This window comes from Cupressus sempervirens, chromosome 11 (assembly GCF_028749045.1).
Source record: "Cupressus sempervirens isolate cs-2001-9-10 chromosome 11, ASM2874904v1, whole genome shotgun sequence".
NCBI lineage: Eukaryota > Viridiplantae > Streptophyta > Pinopsida > Cupressales > Cupressaceae > Cupressus > Cupressus sempervirens.
The window spans coordinates 743355500-743377375 of NC_143128.1; the positions used below are offsets into that span (position 1 = coordinate 743355500).

Sequence of the window (21876 nt, forward strand, 5' to 3'; positions counted from 1 at the left end):
AATATTAGGTTTTACCATTTCTAATGTAGGAATGTGTCTCTTCAGAATATTTCTGCAATGCATGTTGCTATTCTTTTTTCTTATTATTGTTCACTTTTCTTTTCTTCGGAACTTGTTAGATTGTTGAGCTAATTAGTTGTACCTGTCAGTCAAGTTGCAGCGGTAGTGGAAGACAGAATCAAAATGCTGCCCAGAGAAAGAATGAAGCTGGATATGGTAACAACACTGGCAGTATTGGTGGAAGTGAGAATGCAAGTAGTGGTTTGGATATCAGAGAAGGAAGTGACAATGGAATTAGTACACAAGTGAGTCTTTTCATTTATACCTTGGCTAGACAGAACGTGTTTAGTCAGATACAGTACTTCCAGGAAGGCATTGGCAAGAAATGTGGCATACAAGTGAATATCTTTTAATTTCTGCATTGCTTAGTCAGGCTAAATCTTTTGTAGTGTTCTTTCCTATCACTAAGTTACTTGTTTGTGTTTCAACAATTAAGAAACATGTTATACAAATTATCTTTTGGTATTGTATATTTGTTATTTTTGCTTGGAGGTTTACATTTTCCTTTAGATCTTACATGTATTCAAGACAGTTCAAAGCTGAATTTTGTATTGAAAAGGCTTTTGGTCTTTATCTTCATTGTTTGTAGATCTTCTATGGTATCAGGTTAGAAAATATTAAAATCTTTAAAAAGCAGATTAATCACAATGTTGACTACATGGAATTCAGAGTTGGTACTCATGCTGCATTTGGCTTTGTGCACAAACCTAATAAACATATTCTCAAAACAGGGATTATAATTATCAGTCTATTATTCATGAGGGCACAACAAAGATCTTACAATATGCACAAATTATGAATTATTTGCATCACTCTCTTTGTTAACTCCTTGTTCTTGATTTTGTTAATGCTATAGAGATGCTGAATCATCAAACCTGGCAAGTTACTCTTGAATTCGTGAGTTGTATTTTTCATTGGTTTTGGATGATGCTTATAATTTAATTGAGTTGGAGGCTCTAGCGAATATGTGTTCTGAAAGTGCTATCCCTTGATTTAATGATGCCAATGAACCATCTTGCAGGGTTCATGGACTAATCAACATGAAGTTGGAAGTTCACATCAGAGAGGTAAACGGAAGCAACCTGGTTGCCATGGAAGCAAGTTTGATGAGGCTCAACAAATAAAGAAAGAGAAGATACAGAATAACTGGATGCAGAGTGTGGCAACTTCTGTAAAAGCTTGCTATAAGGATATTCAAGGTTAATTTTCCCTGACATGATCTGTTTTGATATTTAAGATATGATGCTTTTCTCATGAAAGACTAAACCATAATTATTTTTACATCACAGATGATGTAATAGGTCAGGATCTGGTAATTCCTGTTCCTGGACGAGTCTTCACACATGTGGAATGCCTTCAAGAGGAAAGTATTTTTCACAATCAACCTAGTCAAAATGAAGAAGTTGATTGCTCCGCAAGCTGTGGAGAGTGTGGCTGTCTAGGTTCTGAATCGGTTAAAGAAGGTAGCGAGCCTTCAATAAAGGCTATTGACTTGATTGGAAACATGGGCGGGGAACCTGATTGCAGGAATGGGGATCAAGAAGATGGTAGGAAGGGGGAAGGTAAAATAGAGACAGGGGTAAACTGCTGTCACGGGAAAGACAAATTTCTAACTGATTATAATTGCATGCCAGAACTGGCGCTTACTCTAAATCGTCTACAAGGTAATTGGAATGAATATAGCAAGCTCAAAGACAAATGCACAGTTAGACAGTCAGATGCTTCTGCATTTTCAAGGTGAATATATTCCCCTCTATAATGGCTCAGAACTTTTATTTTGACCTTTTAAGTATATTACTTACTCTTTCTTTCTGTTTATTTAGATATTGTTTGTTTTTGAGATTTTTCAAATGGAGTATGTTCGTAGTCAAGTCATCACAACAATGGCACTTACGAGTAGTCATTAGGTTAATGAAATTTTGCTCATCTATTGTGCTAATAATCACAACTTTCAAGGCAAATGGTTCCAAAAAGCACACAATTGTCTGGGAATTTGTTGGGTAGAATGATGATTATAAATCACCACTTTAAGCTTTTCACCTCCTAGCTTCTTTTCCCATTTGGAGTGAGTTTTGGATAAGCTTTACTTGTGTCACAATTATTGTTTATGTATAACGGTAAATGTGGGTTTTTGAAAGGGCCCAAACTTGTTATTATAAATTGATATATACAACAGAGAGGAAAGGCTCTATTTATAAGATATTACAAGATGGTGTTTTCTAAATGAAACAATTGTGCAGCACAGAATGAAGCAAAACAGAGATTTACAGTTGCAGGTCTTGGAAGATGGCACGAGCAGACAGAGAAAACATCACACAAGCTAAAAAATCCTTAACACGGCACCTAGAAACACAAACTTCTCCCAGGGCGCGCAAGACAGTAAAGACCTGCTCCCATGTTTAAAAAATGTGAGCAAATGAAATGATGTAGAAAAAAATAATTGCGTAAGCTAAAGAAATGGATGTGGTCTGCATAGTAGAACTTTTGCTCAAAAAGCTTTGTAACAGTTGCCGAAAATCCTCTGAGATTTGCTTGTAGGATGCTAGTGAAACAAAAGGCAGGTTGCAGGGGGTTAAAACAGGCTGATGGAAAAAAATGCCAAGAAACTCTTTGCTTGTGACCTCTAACCCACAAAATGGCAAACAAAAAGCTAGAAGGAATCACAGGCTTCAAAAGCCGTGATTCACAGACAATTTGAGGCAAAAAACTCCAATAGTTTTTTCCTTAAAAAACCAACATAAAATTTCTAAAATAATTCTAGGTAGGAGGGGTCACCTTTAAAAAATAAAATTCCAAAACCTAGAAAGCCCCATCAACTGACTCTAATGCCATGTTACTGTTAATCGATATAGACAAAGACAGATGGAAGACTCTATTTATAAGAGATTACAAGATGATGTTTCTAAATGAAACAATTGTGAATTGAAGCTAGAATTAGAAACTATCTAAACTAAGGTGACCATTATAGAAACATGACAGCATTATTTTAATAAAACTCTTGTACAGAGAAATTTTCAGATTCAGCGATGAATCTTGTCAATCTTCAGAGAAACAGCAAATCTGGACTAACAAAGAGTTTGTTGCCACCAAAGCTGTTAAAAACAACAGAACACTAAACTTACAGCATCTGGACAGCAAATAAGCACATGGCTGAGACAAATAATCAAAAGAGCTAAATGAACAGCTCTGCTTGGTACCACTTGAAATTTGATACTTAAACCTTATTAAATAGACTTGGCAGGTGTATGAAGCCATGAAATTCCAACAATCCCTGAGTACCAACATTGGCGATAACCTCTGTTTCTTTGAAGCACATTTTCTTTCCTTTCCTCTTCTCTTTTAAAGCAACCTTCCCATAAACAATATCTTTCTTGGAGCTTCTTGTTGGCTTTTATAAGATAGATCTCTATTTTCTTTCTATATGAGGGAGGACACAAATGCTCATCAGTTGGAGTATAGAGCAAAGAAAATTTGACCGTCTTGTAGATTTTGCTCTATTGTAGGATGTGCCTTGTCCAGTCTAAATGTGGATGCGGTGTGTCTGTGGATGCATTTGTGGATAAGGCTTCTTTGCAAAATTTTGACCTATCAATTGGAATAATAATATTAATGTTTGGCATTTGGCATTGAACAATGTTGAAGTATCATTCTGTCAAAATGATTTAGTTTTACAATTCTGTATATTTATTTTATTTTATTGTATCTATAATATATATGTATATGTATTTTTATACAAACACACATATCCAAATGTTTGCATCCAAACCTCAATTTTTTTTCCATGCATCCATGTGCCAGTTTCTCGTACCCACATATGAACTGGTATCTTAGAGGTTTTGGGACTTGAGACTGACCCTTCATTACTTACGTGCTTTGGGGCTGATTGAAGGCTGCACCTTTCTATTAGGGTTATTTCCTTTTTCTTTCAAGGAAGGACCTTCTGCTCTGCCTCTAACATCCTAAATCAGAAGCATTCTTTAGTGGCTCCATGCCAAAGAGGAAAACATTTTTATTCTCTGCTTATCTAGAGCCATCCCTAACATCTAAAGTGCAGAGAAAAGACTCAGATGTGTGAGGATTTCCACCCTCCTTTAAAGTTACATTGAACTTGTTGAATGTCTAGTTCATGGTTTAGTGCTTTACCCTATATGAGAGAAATTCCTTCCTTTCCTAAGGAAGCCTTGTAAGAATTTGCCTTAGGGCAAAAATCACCGAAGACCAAGAAGCACAATAACTAGCACAAAAGACCAATAGAGTATGATCAGAATAACAATATGTATTCAACTGATTGTATAGTACACTACAGGTGCCTGTATATAAAGGCCTCTAAGATGCATCTAGAATGTGTCTAGAATGATCTAGGAGATAAGCATAACAAGTAAGCACACGTCCTCCATTGTGCATGAATATACGTGCATCAATGAGAGGATAAGTATGATAAGGTGTCTTACGTGTAGAGATGTTGTAGACACCATGTGCTTAAATTTGATGCTAACTCTTGTGTTGTAGACATGACAACTCATATGAGTGTGCATACTCCAAGATGTCTAACCTAATAAATAATAAAATAATGCATTTAACCTAAGTAAACTTAAGTATAAATAATAATTATTTACACTAACACCCCCCCTTAAGTGCAACTTAGGGGAATGCACTTAAGCTCACAAAAGCTATGATGAAATGAATAATGGGTCCCGACTACTAGGGCATGTTAGGTACCCATGTACATAATGCAATGCTGTACAAGGCAAGGAAATTGCTCTGCAAGCGGAGAAAGAGGGAAAACCTCGTGGGAAAAACCCTCCCCCAAAAAGAGAGATGAAAAAAACAAGATGCATGGATGGATGGAGTAATCAAGAACTCCCCAATTACGACATACATCAAGTATATACAAAAGAGAAGAAAGAGGAGGACAAAACCCCATAAGAGGAAAAACTCTCCCCCATAAAAGAGAAGAAGAAGGAGACAAGGTACTCCCCCCCTGCCCCCCCCCCCCACCACCACCACCACCACCACCACCACCACCACCACCACCACCACCGAATGTAGAGTGCCGATCAGTGAGAGCTGCTCCAATGTAGAAGCTGATCTATGATTGTTGAATAACGTTCCTTCCCTTTGGAAGAAACAATGGCAGAGGTATAGGTGAGATACTTCCCCTACGTGTAGAAAGAATCCCGAAGATGAATGGTGTCTCTGAAACTTGCTCAACTGTCCACGGATGGTCACCCCTTCCAATACTGCTGAAAAGATTGAGTGCAGATCTAGCAAGGATGGATGTAGAACATGTCCCAAAGAACCAATTGTCTTCTCGAATGATAAAGAGACCTCCTACAATTGCTCTACATCAGGATCCACAATCATATCAACCTGTGAAGAATGATCATGTAGAGAATGGACAAGAGGGTCAGAGTGTGCTCGCATGACAACTGAAGAAGGATCTTCTTCATCAAAGAGAAGATATATATCATCAATGATGTCTCCCAAATCTGCTATGTGTGACTCCACAAACAAACCTCCAATGTCTGTCAAGAAGTCATCCACTGATGTTGGAGCTAGAAGACAAGGTGTACCCTGCTATGCTAAAGTACATGAACCTATCACTGTGGCAATGGATGAAGTATTCGTCTCAATAAAGAAAAGACAAATATCATCGATGATGTCTCCCACATCTTCAATGTGAGACTCCAGGAACAACCCTACAATGGTTAGAAGGAAGTCATCCCATGAAGCTGAAGTAGGAAGACATGGGTTTTCTTGCTGCACTGAATCAGAAGCATCTGTGGCCGAAACTTGATCAGTAGTAGCAATAGGAGCATCAGGAGGTGTGATCTCATTTGGAGAGGATGTAGCTACAACTGGAGGTAAAAGATCTTTTGGGAATGGAGGAATGTGTGGATCTCCATTATTTCCCAAAGATAGATCCAAATAAAAATCAGCTCACTCCACATTAGCAAGCAGCGAGTACATGTTAGGGTGACACGTAGGCAAATAGTCAGCAAGGCCACGCCTTTTTTTCCTTACAATTCGTACCCGTTCCATACCTTTGACATGTCAGACTGACCATACGTTTTGTGCAATACAGCCCTGCTACGTCAGCAAGGGGGATTTTTTGTTGACATCGGCATTTTACTATGCTAAATTTGACGACTGTTTGACCGTCATTTCCAAGCAAATTTGAACTACTGCAACGACTGTTTGACTATCAAATTTAACCTCAGTTTCCTGCCCAAACCTCTCTCCAAATTTGGTTTTGATTTGATAGTCCGACTTTGGGAGGACATAACTTAGTCATTCAGGCTCCAAATCAGGTGCAATTTTTTTGATTGTGGGTAGAATTTCCTGAACTTTTCAGTGGTGCAGTTCTTTTTTGGTTTTGGTGCACGGATTTGTTAGAAATTGCATCTTTTGGCGACTATACCTGTCTAATCTTGCATTTTACAATTTGAAACACTCCTTACTGGCTCATTTGGACACATTTTCAGGTTCTATTTTTTTTGAAAGTGTGTAATTTTTTGGTATAGCTGTGATATCATATAAGAATTTGCCTTAGGGCTAAATCACCCAATATCAAGGAACTCAAGCACAAGCACAAGAAGACCAACAAGGTATGATCATAATAACAATATGTATTCAATTGATTGTATAGTACACTAGAGGTGCCTGTATATAAATGCTTCTAAGATGCATCTAGACTGTATCTAGAATGATCTAGGAGATAAGCATAACAATTAAGCACATGTCCTCCATTGTGCATGAACATACGTGCATCAATGAGAGCATAAGTGTTATAAGGTGTCTCACATGTAGAGATGTTGTAAACAATATGTGCTTAAATTAGATGCTAACTCCTGTGTTGTAGACATGACAACTCATATGAGTGCGCATACTCTTGCGTTGTAGACATGACAACTCATATGAGTGTGCATACTCCAAGGTGTCCAATCTAATAAATAATAAAATAATGCATTTAACCTAAGTAAACTTAAGCAAAGCGTAAATAATAATTATTTACACTAATAAGCCTAAGCACAACTTTTCCTCCTTGAATTTTTTGCTTCTTCCCAATGATCATGCAATTGTATGTCAAGTGTTTAGATTTGTGGCACTTAGAGCAAAACAACTTCAGAGATCTTACACTCAATTAGTTGTACCCTATTGCCAAATTTGGAGGCCAATTTTATAGAAGACTGGAGGGTCTTATCCACAAGCAATCAGGTAGAATCTAGCATATCACAGTTGTCTATTGGACTCAAAATCAATATCTATGAGTTGTTTGAAGAAATATTATACCAATCATGATTTCATTATTACAAAAGGCAATAATAGAGAGAATGATTACAAAGATGTTTGATAATAAGGAGCGAAAGTCTCCTTAAATAAGAGTACAAATGATTTATCCAATAAGGATAAGATTGACAACCAAAACGTTGATGACAACTATAAGAATAAAGAACATTCCTAAAATCTATTTTAACAACTTATTTGACCATTATAACTAAATACTTCAATGTTTATTCTAACACCATCCTTTAATGTTCAATCTATCAACTACACCAAGCTTATCTAAAATTTTACAAATTTGTCATGTTCAAAAACTTGATAAGAATGTTAGTAGTCTATTTTGTTGTCGGAATGCACTACAACATCATTGGTGCATCTTCCACAAGTTGTGCTATGAAATGAAATTAAGGTTGACATGTTTTCTATGGTCATGGTATATTGAATTCCTAGCTAGTTTTAACATCCCTTGATTTTCACGAAACAAGGTTGAAGGCCCTTCTCGAGACATTTACATGTTTGAAAGCATCATTCATAGCCATACTACCTCGCAAGATGCTTTGTTTGTTCCTCGATGCTTTTCTTTTGTCAAGGAAACATCTATTGTCTATTACTTCTTATTGACCCACGTGAGTGGAGGTGTACTATTACAAAAAACATACCCAAAGTTTAATTTCTTGTCATAAATAGAGCATATCCAATCTGAATTTGTGTACCTATTGATGGGTGTTTTGTTAACACACCAACACAGAATAAAATATTGAGGTGCCTTATCCTCTCTTGAACAAAATCTTGTGTATGCTAAGATTCCTTCTATGCATGGTTAAGCTCAATGGTTGCTATGATATGTTGGTAACTCAAAGGGACTTACATTAGTTTTTAAAGATGACTAAAATAATATGGGAGCTTTCAGACGATATGGCATGAATGTACTTTTTTTTGGTCTTCACGAAATATGTAGAAAATATTGAGAGATCCATTCTAATCTGAGAACTTGAAAGACGAATATTGCCAAAGTGAAGTCTATCACGCTTTGCTTCTCCAAATTCAACAAATGCACAAAGGCGATACAATCTTCAAGGGTTGTGTAAACAATTTTCAAATCACAAATGAACACCATCATGAAACAATGCACATTCAGCAATTAAAGTTATGTATCCACACAAATGGCTCAAACTAACCTTACTTTGCACATAGAAATTATCCAATAGCAAAAGACACGAGCATAACGATATCACTATAATAAAACTATCAATCTCATTCAACTAATAACATGAAAGCAAATCTAATCTAAGTGAGGGAATAAAGAAGTCATTCAAGTTATCACCCAACTTCAATGAGAACTCTAATTATCTTCGTAGCTCTTAGCGAGTATCTCTAAAATCCTTTCATTTACAAATTAGGGATGAGCCCTCTATGTAAGCCTCAAGATTCGAGTGGACAACCAAGATCAATTTACAATAAGTGACTAAGATTTTGCCACATAAGCACTAATTAGGGTTAGGTCAAGATAAAAGAATCTATCATAAATTTATGGATCTGTTTACCGCATAGGGTAAGAAGTTCAACACAAGTATAACATGATTCAATTCCGAATAGGTACTTTATTCATGTATGCATTTGCAGATTACAATGACTACAATGATTTCCGATTACCACGATGATTCCAAAGTCCATCTCGAACGTGTACATATACCTTTCCGAAGGGGTGACTCAAGTGTCACGCGCTCGTTCGGATACTACTCTACCCGTCGGCTACATGATACATTTACCGACAACATCATCCCCCCCAAAAGAAAGGTCATCTCCGGACGACAATACAACAAGATTCCTTAACAAAATTTTACTAACAAAATGCATCAATGCATAAGTACTAGACAGAGGGATGCGTCCCTGGCATAGTGGCCGTCCGCGTCCGCAACTCGTTCACCTCTGCCCTTAGCTTGTAGACTTGTTCTTTCCTGATCTTCAGCTCTGCTTCTGGTTCCAACTGGAGCTCTAGGGCTGAGTGCATCATCTCTCCGACTTCTCCCAATTCCTTCTCCTTCTCTGCTGCCATCTTCTCTTTTTCTGTCCTTAATTGTTCATTTGCTGCTGCTAACAGTTCTTTTGCTGCTAACAGGGCTGTCCTTTCGGATTGCCAGGTCACCCGCTCCGACTCCCAGGCTGCCCTCTCCGAAGCAAACCTGGCAACTGACTCCTCCCGAGCTCGCTCAGCTGCTAGCTAGTCTGCCTGACTCCTCCGAAGGGTGTAATATATCTCCTTGTATAACCTCACGATCTCTTGAATCAGTACCTTAATCAGGCCCTCCTTCTCAAGTTCCCTTGTCATGGACCAATCCTGTTGCATTTCTGTGGTTTCCACATCGAGCCATCCCCTCTCCCGAAAACAAACGGTAAAGGCAGCTGGGCATCCCATCCTCATGAAGGATATGACTCCCTCCAAATCCATCCCTACTGAATCCAACGCTTGCATCTTTGCTGAATCTATAACTTGGCGAGCCCGAGATGCTAGAGCTGCGACATCATCAAGAAAAAATGCCTCTGTCCTCGTTGCCTCCTGCACTAGTGGGTGCTTCTGCTGTGTACCCATAGCCTTCTCTACTTCATCTGCCATACGCTCAACAAAGCTATGCATTACTCCCTCATTCTGTTCCTGCACAACCTCCTGTAGTGGGTTCTCCCAAACTGCTTCTCGCGTGGGTGTCGTCAAGTATGTCACTCGAGGTGCTGGAGTTTGGTGAAACTTTGTACTCAGAAAAGCACTCACCCTTTGTGTCCGATCCTCTCTCTCGCTGTCCTGCTCAGGTGATGCCAACAGTGCTGTGTCTTTTGCAACCACCTCATCAGATCCTGCTACATCCAATAGGACACTTGATGCTCCCAATTCCTCACCTACGGGTACCTCCAACACCTCTATCTCCGTGTCTATCTCCATCTCCCTGTCAGGTACAAAAGTCTCTCCTGTATCTGGTAGAGTCTCATGAGCCGGTTCCATCGGTGCCACCGAGGCTATTATCTTCGTCGGTGCTGGATGTGACTTTGCTACAGCTCGTGTCTCTACGGTGGGCTGCGTTGTAATTGAGACTGGTGTCATCACTATCGGCTGTTTGATCTGTCCAAACCCTGGGATACCGTGTATACCCACCGGAACCAAGTGTGTCATAGTCGAAAGCACCGGCCGTGGAAATCTCAAGGGTGTAGCCGTGATTACTCCTACCTCTTCGTCATCTTCTTCTTCCCCCTCAGACCCGTTCTCCTCTGAAGATGTTTCCTCTCGGCCACTATCTGTGTCGCCACCATCCGGCCTTGGTCGCATCTGCCCTATTGTTTTGGTGCCGAGAGTATCCAACTGCTTCCACTGCATTATAGGTGGTTCGCCAGGCGCGAGTGGTCCCGGTTTTGCCTCCAGGGCATCGTTCGGGATCAACTGCGTCGTCGCATCCAAAAACAGACCAATAGCATAATGTGGCATATAGAACGTTTTGTGCTGCAGTGTCATAAACTCTAACATCCACTCAACCAATAGTGCTGCCCAGTCATAAATTTTGCTATGCAAGATTCCGTTCATCATGGCTACGTGTGGAAACGAGATATCTGAAGCATGGCTCGAACCTGTGAGATGGCTTTTAACTATGTCCATCAAACAACGCCAATGCTCCTCTTGGATATTAGATTTCTTTAGTCCTCTGCCTTTGGACGTGACTGAAAGAGCCTCCTGTTCTACCTGCGACAGGTCTGCGCACACAAGCTGTATCAATTTCATCTTCACTTCCTGGCTTAACTTCTTCAGCTTGCTTTCTATTTTTCTCCCAACCTGAGCATGACTAGGTATGCCAAATACTCGTGTAAAATCTGCCGGTCTGAATGATACCGTTAACTTGCAACCAATATATTCAAATGTACTGCTTCTGGAGAACCTGTCATATGTTTCAATCATAATGCGCAAAAACCTCTCGTAGTCTCTGATGCAAAATACAGGCATTTGCACTACCCATTCAACCTGTGCTCTTCGGATACTAGCCTTCACCTGGTGGTTGTTTGGGGTCTCCTGCCACCATTTCCGGCACTCTGCACCATTTAACCCTTCGAATGTGATACTCTGTACTGTAGGAATTTCTCCTTGCTGCCTAGTTTGCTTTGCTTTCTTATTTGCGCCTGCACTAGTGGTTCCTGTATACATCCCTCCTGCTACACGAATTCCTGACGGTAGTGTCTTCGCGTTTTTGTTCATGTCTTCATCTAGTTTTCTCTTCCAAGCCCTCTTTCCAGCTGACTCCATATTGTTACCCTTTTGTCGTTTGTGAATAAATGTCACACCGTTATGGCAGTTACTTTCCACACTTTTTCTGGCTTCCGTACTGTACGGCTTTTTCGAATCCTGCTTCCTATTCCTATGGTCGTACATACATCTTTCTTTTGTCTGCCCAAGCCGTACGGTCTTGATCTCCTGCTTAGCTGTACGGTATCAATATTACTGTTCAATTCCTTTCAAGTCCGTACAGAGTCTTGGCTCAGGCCGTACGGTCTTTCCTTCAACTTTCCTGTCTCCTCTCAAACCGTACGGTCTTTCTTTCAACTTTTCTGTATCTCCTAGGGCTGTATGGTCTTCTATTTGACTTCCTTGTATCTTTCTCAAGCCGTACGGTCTTCCCCTTAGCTTTCTTGTGTCTGTTTAATGGTTTCCAAGGGCCGTACGGTCTGTTATAGTCTCCCAAGGGGGCTGTAGGGTCTTTCCTAGTCTTCTTCAAATACCCGTACGTCCTCTCTTTTTCATAATTTATGGCAGCCGTATGGTCTTCTCCATAATTTACAACTTTATTATTTTAAGATAGTATAGTAATATATATTTTTAACTTTGCATTTCAAAGCTCAAGTCCGTACGGTCATAAAGGAAGGCCGTACGGTCATTAAATACTCCTTTTCAATAGTCGTACTACCGGCTTTATTAAAATTTCCTCCTTTTATTATTATTTTGTTATTTTGCTCCAGTTTCTGCCTACTTTTCATCTGATGATGTTTTCTATGGTCGTACTACAAGCTTTTGTTCCTCCAGAATTTCAATACGTTTTATGCTTCATCTTTCATTTTATCACTTCATACTCTTATAGTTTATCACTTGATATTTTAACTATATTTGGCTTTCATATTATACATATGTACATTATTTACATTATTTACAGACATCTTTTCTTCATTCACTTCCTTGCGCACGGAGGATCCTTCCTTTCCCTATATATTTTCAACTTTGATCCATTTACGGCATCTGTTATTCTTTTCCATCCAGTGTCCACAATTTAATTGCTCTGTTATATCCAACTTCCCATATCTTGTAGGGTCCAACCCATTTGACTTTAAGTTTTCCCGGCCTTATTTCATTTCGTCCATTATACTTCAGAACTAACTGACCGGGTTGAAAATTGTTCAATTTTAGGTGCTTGTCATGCCACGCCTTCCTTCTTGTTTGTGTAACTTCGATGGCCCATTGCGCCTATAATCGCCGCTCATCGAGTTTGTTCAGATTGTACAATCTCTTCCGTAAGCTCTCCATGTCACCTAGTTTATTCTCTATTGCTATCCTTAAACTTGGTACCATGAATTCTGTTGGCACCACTACCTCTTGTTCATACATTAGCTAAAACGGGGTATGTCCTGTAGTTACTTTATACGAAGTGCGGTACGCCCATAAAGCAGATGGTAACTTCTCTTCCCAGTCTTCTCCCTCAACTGCGCAGGATTTATAAATCACTCCTACTAGAATCTTGTTCGTTGCTTCTGCCTGTTCGTTAGCTCTTGGGTAGTACGGGCTCGACAATGAATGGTAAATTTTGAAATCAGTAGTGAGTACTCTAATTACATGGTTAACAAAATGTCCCCCACGATCACTCGTCAACTGGAGTGGGATTCTGTACCTTGTAATAATTTGTTCATATAAAAATTTTGCTGTGCTGATTGCAGAATTGTCTGGTAATGCGTGTGCCTCCACCCATTTAGTTAAGTACTCCGTTGCTACCATGATGTATCGACACCTTGTTTTGCTCACCTTCAGTGGTCCGATAAAATCCAGTCCCCACCTCTCAAACAGTTCTTGTGTATGCGAGGGATTCAAAGGCATAAAATCTCTCTTCAATGGTTTTCTAGCCCGTTGGCATGTATCACACTCAACGACCCATTCCCTGGCGTCGTTGTATACAGTCGGCCACCATAGTCCTGCCAAAAATATCTTCCACGCAGTAGTATCTGGCCCCATGTGTCCTCCTGCTGGGCCTTCGTGTGCTTTCGTCAGTACTTTCGGAATTTCCTCCTCGAGGACACATCGTCTTAGAATCTGATCTGGTCCCATTTTATATAGTAGGCCATTAATTAACTGAAATGTTCGGCTTCTTAGTACCAATTTTCGTCTTTCGTTTGGTGACATGTCGCTTGGAAACTGCCCCGTCGATAGATATTCTCCAATGCGTGTGTACTAGGCTGGTAGTAATGTAACGTGAAAAAGTTGCTCATCTGGAAAATCATCAACTCCTTCAGGTGGCTCCTCCGATTTTATTCTTGATAGGTGATCTGCACTCACATGACTCTTCCCTGGCTGTACCACAATCTTAAATGTGAACTCTTGTAATAATAACCATCGGCTTATTCTTCCTTGAATAATCGGCTTATTGACCAAGTAGAGTAACGCCTGATGATCTACATAGAACACAAATGAAGTGGCCAACAAGTAGTGTCTAAACTTCTGTATTGCATATACCATCCCCAACGCTTCTCGCTCTGTGGTACTGTAATTTCTCTCCACTTTTGACAACAATCTGCTTGCAAAGTACACTGGATGGTCCAACCCGTGGTCGCCAGTCTGCGCCAGTGTTGCTCCGATGGCATAATTTGAGGCATCTACATGGACATGAAATTCTTTATCCCAATTCGGATAGGCCAAAATCGGAGCCGTAGCCAACCTTGTCTTCAATCCATCAAAGGCTTCGTTCTGCTCAGCCTCCCATCTGTAAGGTTCACCCTTGCAGGTGAGTTTTTCCAGTGGATAAGAAAATTTTGCATAATTTTTGATAAATCTTCGATAATAACTGATGTGCCCCAAAAACGACTTCACTTCCGACACATCCGTCGAGGGTGGCATCTCTAAGATCACACGGACCTTGTCTGGATTCGTCTTCAGTCCTTCTTTACAAACTATATGCGCAAGCAGCTTCCCTTGCGGCACCATGAACTTGCACTTCTTCGGGTTCAATGCTAATCTTGCTCGCCTGCACCCCTCCATACACTCTCCTAACGCCGTTATGTGTTTGTCTTCTGTGCTAAAAATTGACCAATCATCTAAAAATGCCTTAAAATTTCCAATAGACATCTTATCAAATATATACAGGATAATCCTTTGGAAAGTTGCCGGAGCATTACATAACCCGAATGGCATCCTGTTATATGCATATACTCCATCTTCGACAATGAATGTCGTTTTTAATTTATCCTCAGCGATGGATATTTGATTATACTCCGAGAATCCGTCCATGAATGAATAAATTTCATGCCCCGCTACTTCCTCCAAAATGCTATCTGTAAAAGGTATCGGAAACGGGTCTTTAATTGTCACGGCATTCAGACATCGAAAATCCACACATATTCTTATCTGTGTCGTATCCTTTTTCAAGGATATCACGATCGGTGATACCCACTCACTTGTCTGCACTTTAAAGATGATACTCGCTTCTAGCATCCTGTCAATCTCTTCCGTGACCCGCGCTGCATAGTTTTTGTTCATTTGGTACGGTCTCTTCTGTACTGGTACTGCGCCTTCAATTAGTGGTATCCGATGGACACATAGTTCTGGTGGTACTCCTTTCAAGTCCTTATACGTCCAAGCAAAAACATCCTTGTATTCCATAAATATTTTGAATGCTGCTGCCTTTAATATTGGGTTCCAATCGTCTCCTACAAGAATGTTCTTCGGATTCTCCTCATCACCCAAGTTCATTGCTTTCACTATCGGCTCTTCATATTTTATTAGTTTATCTTTACTGAACGTATGGACAGGTGTTTCATCCACCTGCGCTTCCCCCTCCTTCAGTTCACTGTACTCCTTTGGAAACTCTGGCCTTCTTTTCCCTCCTCGACACTCAAAATATTGCAGCTCGGAAAGACCTCATAGTCTTTCATTTGCCAATGCAGCAGTCCATTCACGGAGTCGAAGTCGTCATCAGTTGAGCCTCCTTCTAGTCTCAATACCCCTTTATCATCTAGTTCCATCCTTTTTTTCCCTTCGTTGTCACTCTCGCCATCGCCTTCTGAGTCCGACGATGCAGCTTCTTCTCCTACCATCTGTGTATGCAAATTGATTATAAATCTCCTACCTCCCATCTCCATTGATAGGGTGTTCCTTTTCCAATCATGCTTTACCTTAGCCTGCACCAACCACCCTCGTCCTAGGATGGTGTCATACCCTCTTTTCTTTAATGGAATGACTACAAAATCCAGCAAAAATGGTTGTGTCCCAATTGTTACCGACTGCGCCATCAAAGTGCCCAAGGGTTTTATTCCATGTTGATCTGCTGTAAGTAACTGAAAGGTGGGTGGCCATAGTGTTGGTTGTCCAAGTTTTTGCCAGATATCTTCCGGCATCACATTCGCTCCCGATCCTCCGTCTACTATTGTATCTGTTAGCACCGTACCCAGAATGCCCATCTCCACCACTGCTGGATGTCTACCTGTTGTAAGTGCTAGTAACATCGGATCTGTTGTTGCTGTTGTAGTTGTTTCCGTACTATCCTTTGCTTCCTTTGTTACTCTCGGGGACGGTCTCATATTTATAATAGCCGTACGTAATTGTGGCATGGTAATAAGAAGATCATTTAATTTAACTGGCACCTCCATTTGCATTATCTGTTTCACCATACTTTGTTCTGCCAAGTTTCTTTTTGGAATTACAGTAGTGTCTTATTTGTGACTTCTCTGCTATCATCTGCTTTTCTATCTCCGCTTGGGCTTTCTGTAACCTCTCCTTTTCTTCTTCCGCATTCGGATATTTTGCCTTCCTCGCCTGCTCCCGTGTGATCGCCAACACATTCTCGTTACTTGTTTCAATACTTAATAAATTTACACTTTGTTTAGGACATTTCGAATCTTCATGGTCCCCTGGACCACACCATCTGCACAGTAGCTGGGGCGCCTCTTTCGTAGTACAGTCCCTCGCAAATGACCCCAAAGATTACATGCTCGGCACTGTATCATCGGCCTTCCACTTGCATCATATTGTATTCTACTTCGGCCTCCATTGTTGTTGTTATTGCTTCCGCCCCTTCCGCGTCTATTGTTATTTCTATATCCACTTGAAGTTGCATCATTGCCCGCATTATTGCTATTGTTCGACGCTTCCTACATGAGTAACACCTGTTGGTGTCCTTTTGCTTTCAAGTTAAACGGGCACTCTTTCAGGGAATGCCCCGCCACCTGGCAGATGTCACAAAACTGCTTCTTCGGGCATGAACCCTTCGTATGTCCGTCCTCCTTGCAATCTGTACACCACAGTTCTCCTTTTACTGTATCTGGATTCTTTTTCAAATTTTTGAATTCTTTCATCATCCGTAGCATGTCTTTTTGTAGCGCTTTCACCGTCTTGTTTGATTCCTCATCACTACTACTACTCTCCTAGGATGAATCATCTGAATCAGAGGACTTATGCTTTTTCTTCTTACTCTTCTTCTATTCACTTTCCAAATTCATAGCGCGAGTATACGCATCGGTGTATGATGCCGGTGGTACAATCTTCATTTTCTTTTTAAGAGCCAGCCGTAGCCCCTCCACGAACCACCGTTTCTTCAACCCATCCGCTGGTTGACTCTCCATCTTTTCGATCAGTTCCTTCAGTCGCCTAGCATAGGTTCAGACTGTCTCATTCTTTCCTTGTTTGGTGCTGTAGATTTCTGCCACTATTTCATTATCATCTTGGAGTAATCTGAATTCTGCGATAAATTCTTTTTTAACATTCTCCCATGTATTAAGTTTCTGAGGACTAGTGTCAGAAAACCAGTCTATCGCCACACCCCGTAGGGTCGCAGGAAATTGTCTTACCCAATCATCCTCATCCGTCACACCATTTGCCGTCCATATGGTTTCACACGTTTTACAATGTCTGATAGGGTCTGCTGAACCATCACCGTGAAACTTGGGTAACTTTTCTTTAGGGCCAGCCATCATTACTTGTCTTTGATTCCGAGGTACTTGTGTACCCGCGCTGTTCTGAGCTCCTGCGCTGTTTTGTGCTCCCGTGCTGTTCCGGACTCCCGCGTTGTTTTGTGCTCCCGCACTGTTCTGGACTCCCGCGCTGTTCTGGACAACAATTTTGTTCCCAACAACCGCGTTGTTTGGTGACAGCTCTTAAGTGATGTTCTATTCTCCGCCCGTATCCGTTCGTCCGGTGTGTCAGGAACGAAGAGATCCCTCCACGCTCGTGCTCCCTCGGCACTTCGAGCCGTGCGAGTTGCTTCCCTTCCGTTCGGACACTCTCCCCTTGGTGTATACAGGTTAAGGAATTCTTCCCTTGTTTCCTCCACCAAATTCAAGTGTTGTCGAGTTTCTTCCAGCAATTCCTCGGCACTCCTCAGCCTACTAGGTGAGTGCACTCCCTCCGTTTGTGCCTCTTCACCCCTTCGGTGCCCCTCGGCAATCTGTTGAAGTCTTTGTCTGCGTTCTGCTTGCTGTGTTAAGATTAAATTTTTTTTTGCTATACTTAGTTCATTCTTATCTTTCACCTTATTCCGATCTTTGTTTGGCAAATTCGGCATCAATCTTCATATCATTCCTTCGTTCCAGGTATGTCTGGCAATAGCGCCAAATGTTTACCGCATAGGGTAAGAAGTTTAACACAAGTATAACACGATTCAATTCTGAACAGGTACTTTATTCATGTATGCATTTGCAGATTACAATGACTACAATGATTTCCGATTACCATGATGATTCCAAAGTCCATCTCGGATGTGTACATATACCTTTCCGAAGGGGTGACTCAAGCGTCACGTGCCCGTTCGGATACTATTCTACCCGTCAGCTACATGATACATTTACCGGCAACAGGATCTACACGGACCAATGAGAAGGCCACTCACTTAGTGTGGAAGTGGTCAAAGTTGACCCATTAATGGAATAAGATCCCCACTAAGCAATAAATGCTCTTTTGACCAATATAGCCTATGCTTGATTCCTTTTCTTGGATGCAACGAATTTGGAAAGTGCAATCTCCAATTTGCCCTCAATGGTACTTTGGTGTTGATTCTCCCTTGAACTCTAGAATGGCTGAATCTCTCTCTCTCACATTTGCTAATGTTATTCTCCCAATCTTGCATTGATTCCTGAGTGGTGTGGTTAATATTTGAGAGTATGTAAATATTCCATAAGTCATCTCTCAAGAAGGAATTTATTTCAAAAGAAATAAAACCTGCTTTTCAAATTATCAGCAATTATTTCTTCCTTAATCAATCTCTGTGCAAACAGGGCTAAATTTTATTGGAGGTTTTTTTTCTAGATATTTCTGGCTACCTTAATCAAGAAGACTCCTCATTGGTTTTTTGAAACATCTCTTTTCCTGTGACAGCTGCACTATACCAGTGTGCAAAATCATACATCTCACCTTCTCTTATTATTCCTCCATCAATCTGTGTTTACCTGGGAGTTTCCATCAAAGGATAGTTAATGATCTTCCATGAATCTGAACCATTCCTCGACAAATTTTCTTGCTTCATTCTGAATGCCTTTTCCCCATTCTTTTGTGCCATGAAAGGTTTTCCTCATTTTCTCAATGCCTTATATGGAACCCTTTAGAAGAACTATAGGGGGAATAAGCACTTGGTCTTCTTGCCTAACTAGATGAGAGAGGTGTTGTAGATATCCACACAAGGTTTTGTTCTCATTTTTTCACTTTCTGTTATTTTTCTTTCAAGTTCTTTATTATTTCCTTCACTACTTGGGCAAAATCATTAAATTCTTCTATTACCTGTTCCTTGGTCGCATGTCCCATATCAAATGCTGTCACATTATATTCCTCTGAAGTAATTTGGTCTTTGGTTTTATCAACCATAGACACTGCAACATACAGAATCTTGAACCCTGATTCATCCTTAATGATCTTTGAAAATCTCTGCCTTGCACTTCTTTGTTGGCTTGTTAACTCGGTTTGAGAACTCCTGTTGTTTTAATGCCCTTGCCTCTTTTGTGGAGGCTATTCACTTGTTACATCTGGTCTTTTCCTAGGTTGCACATTCTAGGCAACACTCTTACCCCTTTCCCATTCAATATTTTCTGATGAACTCTCTTCTACTTCAACTTTCACTTTTGATGACTGCCCAAGTATAGCCCCATGTAGCTCTTGTTGGTGCATTAAGTCACAAGTCAAGTGGGCATTACTTGTCTTCAATCTGCTGACCTGATGCTCAACCCACAATCTAGTTAATTTCAGAACTGGTCTAGATATTTAATCATGATCTATTATTTCATGTCTAAACCAATCAAGTGGTTGAATGATCATTGCTCTTTCTTTCTCAGACCCTAGTTAGGTCATGTTTGTATCTGCTTTCACTTGATTTGGTGCTTGGATGATCATGTTGGAAATATTCAAGACTAAGCTAGGTTACTGAGAGGGGAGGGGTGAATCAATAACCTCGAAAACTTTATCAAATTCAGATCTAATTGCATACATGAGAAACTGAAAACATAAAACATTCATAACACTTGAACACAATAATTTGGTGACCCAAAAACCTTCCAAATAGAAAGTAAAATTGGGGTGGGGATGATACCCACAAAACTTCAATACTGCAGCATAAAGTTGGCCGGTTAAGGCGTACATTGATCACTTCTAATGATCTGCCCTGTTAGAAGCAATTAATGTCGTCGGTAGAAATTGTGTATCAGCCGACGGGTCCCTTCGGGAAGGAAATTGTGTATCAGCCGACAGGTCCCTTCGGGAAGGAAATTGTGTATCAGCCGATGGGTCCCTTCGGAAAGGTTTTTGTTATGTAGCAGACATAATGTATCTGGCCGACGGATACCTTCGGGAAGGTTCCTCGGAAAGTATTTATAACCCCTTCGAAAGCATTGTAATCAGGATATCAGAACCTAATGTAAAATCTTGGCATATGCGAATAATAATGAGAGTTCTGCTGTTCGTGTTCGTATTCATTGTCTGTGTGCGTTTGTTAATTAACTTATGCGGTAAACATTTGGCGCCGTTGCCCAATGGACCTAGTATGCAGGCAAGCAGATATGAATTAAATGCTGAATCAGTTGAACAAAGATAAGAATAAGCTGAAAGAAAAAGATGACATACGTGTTGCGCAGGAAAATCTAATTCTGGCTCAGCAGACAGAGCGTCGAAGGAGATTTCAAAAAATTGCCAACGAAAACAAGAACGTGGAAGGATTGTTGAAAGAGACTCGACAACGGCTTGAGTTGGTGGAAGAAGTGAGGGAGGAGTTTCTGAACCTGCATACGCCACGGGAAGAGAATCCTGACGGAAGGAGATTGACTCGCACGGCTCGGAGTGCCGACGGAGCACGAGCGTGGAGTGACCTCTTTGTCCGAGATACTTCCAGAACAAATAGCTTCGGTTGACGAACCCTCTTCTTCACCAAACAGTGCAGGTGTTGAAAATGGCACGGAAGCAGAAAACAACGCGGGTGTGCAGAACAGCGCGGGTGTCCAGAACAGTGTGGGTGTGCAGAATAACGCGGATGTTCAAAACAGCGCGGGAGCTCAGAACAACGTGGGTGCTCAAAACAGCGCGGGAGTACAAAACAGCGCAAGTACACAACAAAACCTCCAACATATAGTGATAATGGCAGGTCCGAAGGAAAAATTGCCTAAATTTGATGGTGATGAAATAGCTGATCCCATTCGACATTGTAAAACATGTGAAACGATCTGGATGGCAAATGACATAACAGATACAAATGAATGGATCCGACAATTTTCCGCTATCCTACGGGGTGTTGCGATTGATTGGTTTACTGATGCTGATCCATAGAAATTAAATAGTTGGGATAACATTAAGGAGTTCATCGCAGAATTTCAACTTTTGCATGATGATAATGAAATTGTAGCGGAGATATTCAATACCAAGCAAAAGAAGAATGAAACAGTACGGGTCTTCGCCAGGAGATTGAAGGACTTAATCAGTAAAATGGAGAATAAACCGGCAGATGGGCTCCAGAAAAGATGGTTCATTGAAGGCCTTCACTCGAAGCTGCGGAAAAAGATGAAGATCGTGCCACCATTGACATACATTGAAGTGTACAATCGGGCAATGAACCTCGAAAGTGACCAAAAGACAAAGAAGAAGAAGAAGACTAGCTCATCGGATTCAGATGACGATGAGCCTTCAGGAGAAGACAGCAGCGACGATGACGAGGGAAGTAGCAAGAAAGTCTGTGCTCTCCAGAAGGACATGCTTCGGATGATGGAGTTCAAAAAATGAACAAGGAGACTAAGGGCAATGACCTATGGTGTACGGAGTGCAAGAAAGAAGGCCATACGAAG

At 40.7% G+C, this 21876-nt stretch overlaps 1 pseudogene across 1 annotated transcript in view; it reads left to right on the forward strand.

The window, feature by feature from the left end:
- Positions 1 to 21876, forward strand: part of LOC149531775 (two-component response regulator-like PRR73) — a 48628-nt pseudogene that overhangs the window by 17691 nt on the left and 9061 nt on the right. Inside the window, exons 3-5 of the transcript XR_016358356.1 lie at positions 150 to 305; positions 1082 to 1259; positions 1350 to 1797. The product of XR_016358356.1 is annotated as a two-component response regulator-like PRR73 (transcript). The remainder of the gene's footprint in view (positions 1 to 149; positions 306 to 1081; positions 1260 to 1349; positions 1798 to 21876) is intronic.